Source organism: Myxine glutinosa, chromosome 7 (assembly GCF_964187855.1).
Source record: "Myxine glutinosa chromosome 7, kmMyxGlut1.1, whole genome shotgun sequence".
NCBI classification, from domain to species: Eukaryota; Metazoa; Chordata; class Myxini; order Myxiniformes; family Myxinidae; genus Myxine; species Myxine glutinosa.
In genome coordinates, this window is record NC_136267.1 from 37,555,265 (window position 1) to 37,563,365 (window position 8,101).

Here is an 8,101-nt window from a genome sequence, read left to right on the forward strand (position 1 = left end):
GCTGCTAGGGGCGCGACTGCGCCTAATCTTGTGTGCTTCCCACGCGGTGACTCCCGTTCGATGACTACCAGGCTTTCAAGGGCCGTTTGGGGACGCCAGGCTGAGTACCAGCCAACGCACCACACAAACATTTTCTTTTATTTGACTTCCCTTGTCGTGTCTGTGTGGACTGTGGAGGGTCCCTCAGTTAGAATTTAGTTTCACCTCACCATTTATTTAGTTTTTATTAATCTTGCATTTATCTTCATTAAACGCATTATCTATTGCATTTCTGTGTCATGCCTGCATATTCGTTTCTGTGTCTGTGGGGATCGGATAACCCCTGTGTGTGTTTCTGACCAGATAAGGTCTCAAATCTTCCTGCACGCACGAAAAGATAATACCGCCAAGTTGGGTATACGCATCGAAGTTAAGCTCGTTTCCGTCATTCATCCATCTGGGGTCACGACAGTGTGTGTGTGTGTGTGTTTGTGTGTGTGTGTGTGTTTGTGTGTGTGTGTGTGTGTGTGTGTTTGTGTGTGTGTGTGTGTGTGTGTGTGTGTGTGTGTGTGTATATATATACACATTTTTTTAATTTTTTTTATTAAGTTGATATATGTGGGAAAATTACTTGCCCAGACCAGCAATCGAACCCACGTCCTCTGGAAAACCGTACCAGTGCTCTGCCATGAGCTATCTGGGCGACCCTGACTGAGCATGCAATTTTCCCACACATATGATTGCCACTCTCTTTCCATCAATGCTTCCGGGGCACTTGCTGCCAACCACAGGAGTACCAACGACTTGATCACGACAGGGTCTTCTTCCAATGGGGGGGGGGGGGGGGGGGGGACAAATCCTGATTCCTTGTCTGGGCATGTAATTTTCGGAAATATATCAATGTAATTATTTAATCCTATTCATTAATTTAAATGTGTGTATATATATATATATATATATAAGTTCAAAACACACCTGGTCACAAGTGTGCCGCAATGATCGGGTCCTCAGTCGAGGTCCTCAGCATCGTCCCGTTTCGGCCCTTCAACCTCGATACGGTCAGCTAGGGTGGTCAGCTAAGCTATGTATATTATATATATATATATATATATATATATATATATATATATACATATATTTAAATTAAGTTGATATATGTGGGAAAATTCGATGGGATGATATATTGTATACGGTATATATATATGTTTTGTTTTTTTTGTAAATTATTTTTCCCTGAACAATAAACGATGTTTGATGTTAAGAAAAAGTAAATATTTCATATTTTATACTCCCTTCATGAGCAGTAATTAGTGCTTTAACTCGATTATCCACCCTGGAGTTAAGACATTTTGCATTTGTACATCGAGTACTAATTTGTGAAATTTTGCTCCTTTTCACAGTCGTTTCTTGTCTCGGATGAGTCCGAGTATCAACGGTGGATGCAGCAAACAGGTACGGGGCAATCACGGTGAATCACTTTGATCCGATTGCTTTCAGAGAGAATGTTAAACAAGCTGTGTATCGTGTGTATAGTGTGTATAGTGCTGTGTATATTGTGTCGTCATCGAAGCGTGCGTTAAATTCACAAGGTTATACATATATGTTGTTGAGAGCAATCTCCTACGTCGTTTTATATAACCACTTACTAAACCTTGAAAATAGCAATTGGCTGCAAGTAATAAAATGACGATCACCCTTTTCCACGGGGGACCCAGAGCCTGGAAATGAACACATGCGAGCACAATACAGAAACGCCCGATCATAAAATGTGATTAACACAACAACCTCCCAGGAATGTGCATGAACGCTTATCTCAGAAAGCCACCTCAAAGCTTCCAAAGCAATATTCGTCTTTGTATTGTTTGAATAATAATATGTTATTGTGTGTGAGGACACTGCTTGCTATTTGTATAATGATAATAATAATTATTATCTTACTATAATTCACCAAATGTCTGTCTGTCTGTCTGTTCCCAGGTACCGCAAAAACGGCTGAACTGATCGCAACGAAATTTTGGGTGGATAATCCTGCGACCACCTGGAGCTGGTTGCTGGTTATTGCTGGTTATTAATATTACCGTTGCTGGTTATTATAATTCGGGTATTGTAAAATGTGTAATGCAATTCCACCCATCCCAACTATCTATCCTCCTTTCCCCCTTTCTTCCCATTCTGCAATCCAAGAGTTCATTCTCACGTCATCGATAACTCGTCCAACTGATGTGTCCCCCGGATATTACTTGTCTCCATCACCGCCGGGTGTGAACAGATAGTCTAAACAACGTCAAATTCACAAATAGGCTATATTGTTTTTCCTAATTTTTCCCAATTTTTCCAATTCACAATTTTTCAAATTTTCAAATTTTCCAGTTTTTCCAAACACAATGGAATAATATTTACCGATATGAACAGTGATGTGGCTTTTATTGAAATTCAACAAATACTGTTTAGATTTTGATGATTTGCATGTGACATGATTTAATGGATGTTTATATAAATCGTTTAAAATAAAAATAAAAAAAGCCTTCAATTTCTGATATTTTGCCTTTTCATTTGGGCCTCCCAATTTAAGCCCCGCCCGTAGGGCGGGTACCGTTGCTGGTTATTATAATTCAGGTATTGTAAAATGTGTAATGCAATTCCACCCATCCCAACTATCTATCCTCCTTTCCCCCTTTCTTCCCATTCTGCAATCCAAGAGTTCATTCTCACGTCATCGATAACTCGTCCAACTGATGATTGTCCCTCGGATATTAATTGTCTCCATCATCGCCGGGTGTGAACAGATAGTCTAAACAACGTAAAATTCACAATCTCGTGAGATATCTTACTGGATATAGATACGTAAAGTGATGCTTCTTTGCCCCCTGTGGAATATGCGGAAATTCGCAGAAATTCTATAGAATTTCCACTCTCAACTGATTGTGAGTGGCCTAAATGTGCTAATAAACAATCCTATATTAATCATCTTTTTGATGAATATATTGTCGCGTGGACGGATCTATTAAAACGGAGCACACCAGGAATGACCAATTGAGCGTTACTTCAAGGCGTTATTCAATAGCAGATTTCACTATATATATATACACGGGGGAAGAGAGAAGGAGAAGAAGCTGGACGCTTTTACCTGACACAATCTCCGAGCAGTCTTCAATCCTGTGGAAATTAAACTCACACGAACCAGATTTTATGTACAAAAATAAACAAGGCTTTATTGCCACGGATGCCGATAATACAAAATAAAACGCGACGCTCAAATAAATAGTCTAAATTGGGAAGCCCCACACCAGAGTTACACACGGACGAAGGGATAATTAAATGAAAACAACCGTTGTGTCTAGTGTGTGTGGGCTTAGCTCAAATGGCTGAAGTATCCTGTCAGGAACTGTCGGCCCCAAACTCGCCGTCCGCACGCGGCTCTGCGCTTGGCGGGAAGAAGGCCGCCCGGTCGTTGGCGCGAACCTCTCGTTCCACGCTGCTCGGCCTCACCGGACATCTCGCTCGCCCCTGCGTCTTCACGCTGCAGCGGCAAGCCGCGTTGGTACGCCTGTCGCTCGCACGGAGAACCCAACTCTTCATGCTCGCTCAACCGTATCTCCACCAAAGTCTGAAGGCAAGAGAATATAGAGGAAGGCAAGGGAATTCCAGGGCAAGCAGAAGGTCCAGCACAAGAGAGGGTCCAACGCAAGAGGGAAAATGACGGTCTCTCTCCACTTTTTATCAACCCCTCGTGACATCTCTCTCTCTCTCTCTCTCTCTCTCTCTCGCTCTCTCTCTCTCTCTGCCAATCTCTGCCGGCCAACATCACAGGTTCAATTCTCCACCAATGGCCACGTCACTTCTCTCTCATGCCATCGGTCGGTGGCCAATCAGTTCATCGCTTCTTCCTACCAAACATTTGGTCGCTCTTTGCCCTGCCCCTGGCCAATCACAAGTCCTTCCTTACTCTGCCCTCGCGTTGGTCGACACCTGGCCAAATGGTGTGATCCCCATATCAAACCCCCTCGAGCAAGCCGTCCCGAGGTGGGCATGGCCTCATCCTGTCTGAGCAATGTTTTATCGCCATGCTGGCGCAATGCGTGGGCGCTTCCTGCCTGCACTTCTGGTGAGTTTTATTGTGGGGGGGAATTTAATTAGTGTATGTGTGCTATTGGGCCTTTCCTGCCCTACGTGTCTAGTGCGTTGCCATACGGGACGAAGGATGAATCACAGGTCTCACAAACAGGGGAATTAGCATAATCTCTACTCTAGTTATCACAAGGCCATCCTCGTATGACCACAAATATACAAACTTAATCCGACTTCCGGGCTAGACAGGTCCTCTACTTTTGTATATTGAGATGGTTCTTCTTCTTCAGGACAGTCGGAGCATGATACCTACATAGAGCTACCTAATCTATATATCACTCTATCGCAAAATTAATAATACAGACCCCCACCCCTGGAACCATAGTCCCTGCAAGGTTCACTGCAGGCGCTACCATTCCAGTCTCAACACTTACTGTCTCACACTTAATTAACCTGTGAAATAAATCAGGAGGGCTGTGAGGGTGGGGAGTGAGCCGAAGCTATCTACCTATTCTCCTTAACATGCTGCCTGCCCCCTTAAACAACCATGAATTTTGAAATATTTACAATCATTAGAAGTTCATGCTCCTGGGGAGGAAGGAAACAAACAACACTCAAAAACCTATCTTAACCACAAAACCTTACCATCAAAAACTCAAAAATTCCAATAAACATTTATACAACCCCAGTCTACATACCACGTCCCCCGGTGGATGCCACAAGACTCAACATTACCTGCGGGGCCATCCCAATGCACCCCAAATTTCCGTGGGCCCTGTCCTGGTTTTACAGGTGAGTGACATGGCTCGGTGGATTTCGCCCACATTCATTCAACACAAACCCATAACCACTCATACACATTTCAAAAATCATCACAACACAAAAATCACAACAAAGCAGTTATTTCACCCCTCTGCAGGACCATGGCATAGGTGTCATACACATGTTTGTGTTTTCCTACTATGCAGCGGGGAGGTACCGTCCAAGCAAGATGGTGGGGCGCTTCAGGCTATGGTGCCTGCAGTCCCAAAAACAAGTCAGCGACTTACAACTTCGTCGCCCCCCACCTCCCTTTACCTCTTGGCCCTGTGACAGCCAAACACCTCCGTACGCTGTCACCCCGTCGGTGGGGGTCTCCACACACCAGGCTCCGTTGCCTCCAGCTTCCTTGCAGCCTCACGGGTCACCGGGAGTCTCTCACCCCAGGGCGCCCAAAGAGACCCACCACCGACAGGCTCCAATTTCCAGACACCACAGGCTGCCAGGGGTAATCATTGCAGAGGGGAGCCGCAGTCATCGCTCCTCCAGAGCTTGATCCATACCTGTGGACACACACACCTTCCCCAACCACAGAATCCACAAAAACATTTCCTTCCCCACTGCCATTCAATTCTCCAACACATTTCCAATCAAAATATGTCACCAAAAAGGGTTTTTGCCATGGCCTGCTTCCACGTGAAATCTCCAATGTCATTTAAATCACATTTCACAAACACCTTTCACAATAATCACCACTCATATTCAATTTCCATTCGCCACAACCACATGAAAACACAGCACCTCTACACAAAAACAAACGCCACCCACAAGACACTGTGTGGCACACATTCCATCCCCTCACCGACCATGCCATCACTCTCACCCGCCCCCTACTCCAAATCACATGTCCTAATTTAAATAAGCAAGTCCTGAACCCTGGGACAGTACACATCAAAGTCTTACCTCTACCTTGATGTGCAGGTATTTTCCAGTTGGTCAGGTCCAAAGTGCCATCCACCCTACTGAATCCCAAAATTTCTCCCATTGGACCTGTCAAAGTTCACCAAATTTCCTTTTGTCCCTACTGTACTGGCAGATATGTGGATCCGCCTCCAACGGTGATCTGTACTAAACTACTACATTTGGCTACGACAGCTCCGCACCTCTACCGTGCAAGGGCCATCGGGACAAGCTGAGCAGCCGAAACGTCAACATGGCCCATGAGTGTCCATAGGGTGCGACCCACCATCCATCCTTCGGCCCCCCTGCGAGGAACATGGCCGCACTAGCCCCAGCTGGACAATGCAGTGAGCACCTGCTGCCAACACTACCACACCCGCAAACATCAGCCCTGGGGGCAGCGGTCACAGTGCGTGGCATGCACATCACGTCACCTGCACCACCCACATCCCCCAGTCCACACAACTGCAGCCCCCAGTGCCCACCCACACTTGACCATGCCAAGGTCCAGTCGACAGCCATGCTCCACCAGGAGATTCCTCAAGAAGACATGGTCCACACACCTCGGACACTCCTACCACCACGTTGACCCCCAGACTACCCAACTACATCACCACAATCCCGCGTCCCAAATATTGGTGCAGTCACCCGCGTAACCAGTTGAAGGCTGTGTCCTGCTAACCTATCAATTTTTATCCCAGCCTCTAAAACTGTGGTCTAACACACCTGGATCAATAATGGTGCCACTGTGCAGTGTCCACCATGGTCTCACAAAATTCACCCTTAAATTTGCATCTAACCCACAGATTACCAGTGCCAAATATTTTTCACATTTAACTAATCTCACCAAAGAAGGGTGCTTTTCCATACACATGCCAGCCGAGGATGGCCCATATGCTCGGCTCGTTACACATTCCCATTCAACAATCCCATGGCTCTTTTCCCAAGCCGAGAGTCCACAAATCACAACAGATCATCTGTGGAAGATCATTCTCACACCATCACGTTCCACAGATGCTCTAATGGTTGTCCAGTGGGCTACAATCCATCCCTGTCCATGCGGTTCGACCCGCGTCCATAGACTAGCACAGCATGGCAGGTCACCACATGCTGGCTGTCTCAGAGTCTCAGGGAGAGGCTGTCAGGCCGCATGCCTGGGCGGTCACAACATCAGGCCCATGTTGGCTGTCCGTGATGCCGCCACCAATGCGCGACCTACAACACTTCCCCCTTGTGGTCCTCATAATACGCCATCCCAGGCCTGTGAGAAACCACCTCGGACCCCTCCTCCCCACTCCCTCCCCTCCCCGGAGGTCTTAACCCCCACCAGGGTCCGGTGACCCTTCTGGCCCGAGACACTCGCTCGGGCAGCGCCCCGATGGACAAGGGACGCCACACTCCACCAGGCCCCATGTGGGGCCCAGGTCGTACCATGACACACATGGTCAGACCCCACATCCAAATCTCGCCAGCACAGCCCCCCAGCTGGCTGGCATAACCCAATTTCGAAAGGGGCAAGTTTTCCCCGAGGCCATCCTCAATGACCTCTCCTGGTCCGCATTCTGCAGTCCGGGGACCAACTCCCTCCATGGCTGCTCCAAATCAATTCCCCATTTAAACATAAATTTATTTTTCCTTTAAAAAATTTTCATCTCCTGTGCCAAACCGCAGCTGCAGGTAACAACCCCTCCCTCGGGTTCTTCTGCCCCTCCCCGCAGCTGTTCCAAATTCCCTACGGGGACCAGTTCCTCCAAGGCTCTATTTCCCGACTCTTCCATATCCAAGTCCAGCTCGGAGCCAAAACACTCCCCCGGCTGGGTTTCCAATTTCGGAGCCTCTTGAACCCAATTTTTGTTCATGGTGAGGGTCCCCTTGGTCACCTTAACCTCCTCAACCGACTGACTCACCTCAACCTCCAGGTTCCCTTGAGCCTGATCAACCTCCCCCTCAATGGTACTGTCACAGGTATTCAGCCACTCCTGTCCAAATTCATTCACATAATCATCACCCCCAATCAGTTCTGGCCCCCACAGGTCTTTATCAATAAATACCCAGTCCGGCTCCATCACACAGACTTCCAAGCTTGTTAGCCCCTGTTGGTGTGTTGCGGCATCCACACCAACTCCCGCGCATGGGTTGTTGCGGCATCCACACCAACCCGATAACCTTCCAGGCCTTCATGAAACAAACATTCCCCATTTAAATTTGCACACTCCCCATTTACCTCTAGACACTCCCCATTCACCGACAAATTTCCTTCCCAAACTTCCCCATTTACTTCCAGACATGCAGTCTCCTCCCGTTTTAATTCATATTTTGTTGCAATTCCATGCTC

At 47.0% G+C, this 8,101-nt stretch overlaps 1 long non-coding RNA gene across 1 annotated transcript in view; it reads left to right on the forward strand.

Moving 5' to 3' along the window:
• Positions 1–2,155, forward strand: part of LOC144892805 (uncharacterized) — a 64,404-nt gene extending 62,249 nt beyond the window's left edge. The window contains exons 2-3 of the long non-coding RNA XR_013623955.1: positions 1,380–1,431; positions 1,957–2,155. This is a non-coding gene — a long non-coding RNA (uncharacterized LOC144892805). The remainder of the gene's footprint in view (positions 1–1,379; positions 1,432–1,956) is intronic.
• Positions 2,156–8,101: the final 5,946 nt, after the last annotated feature.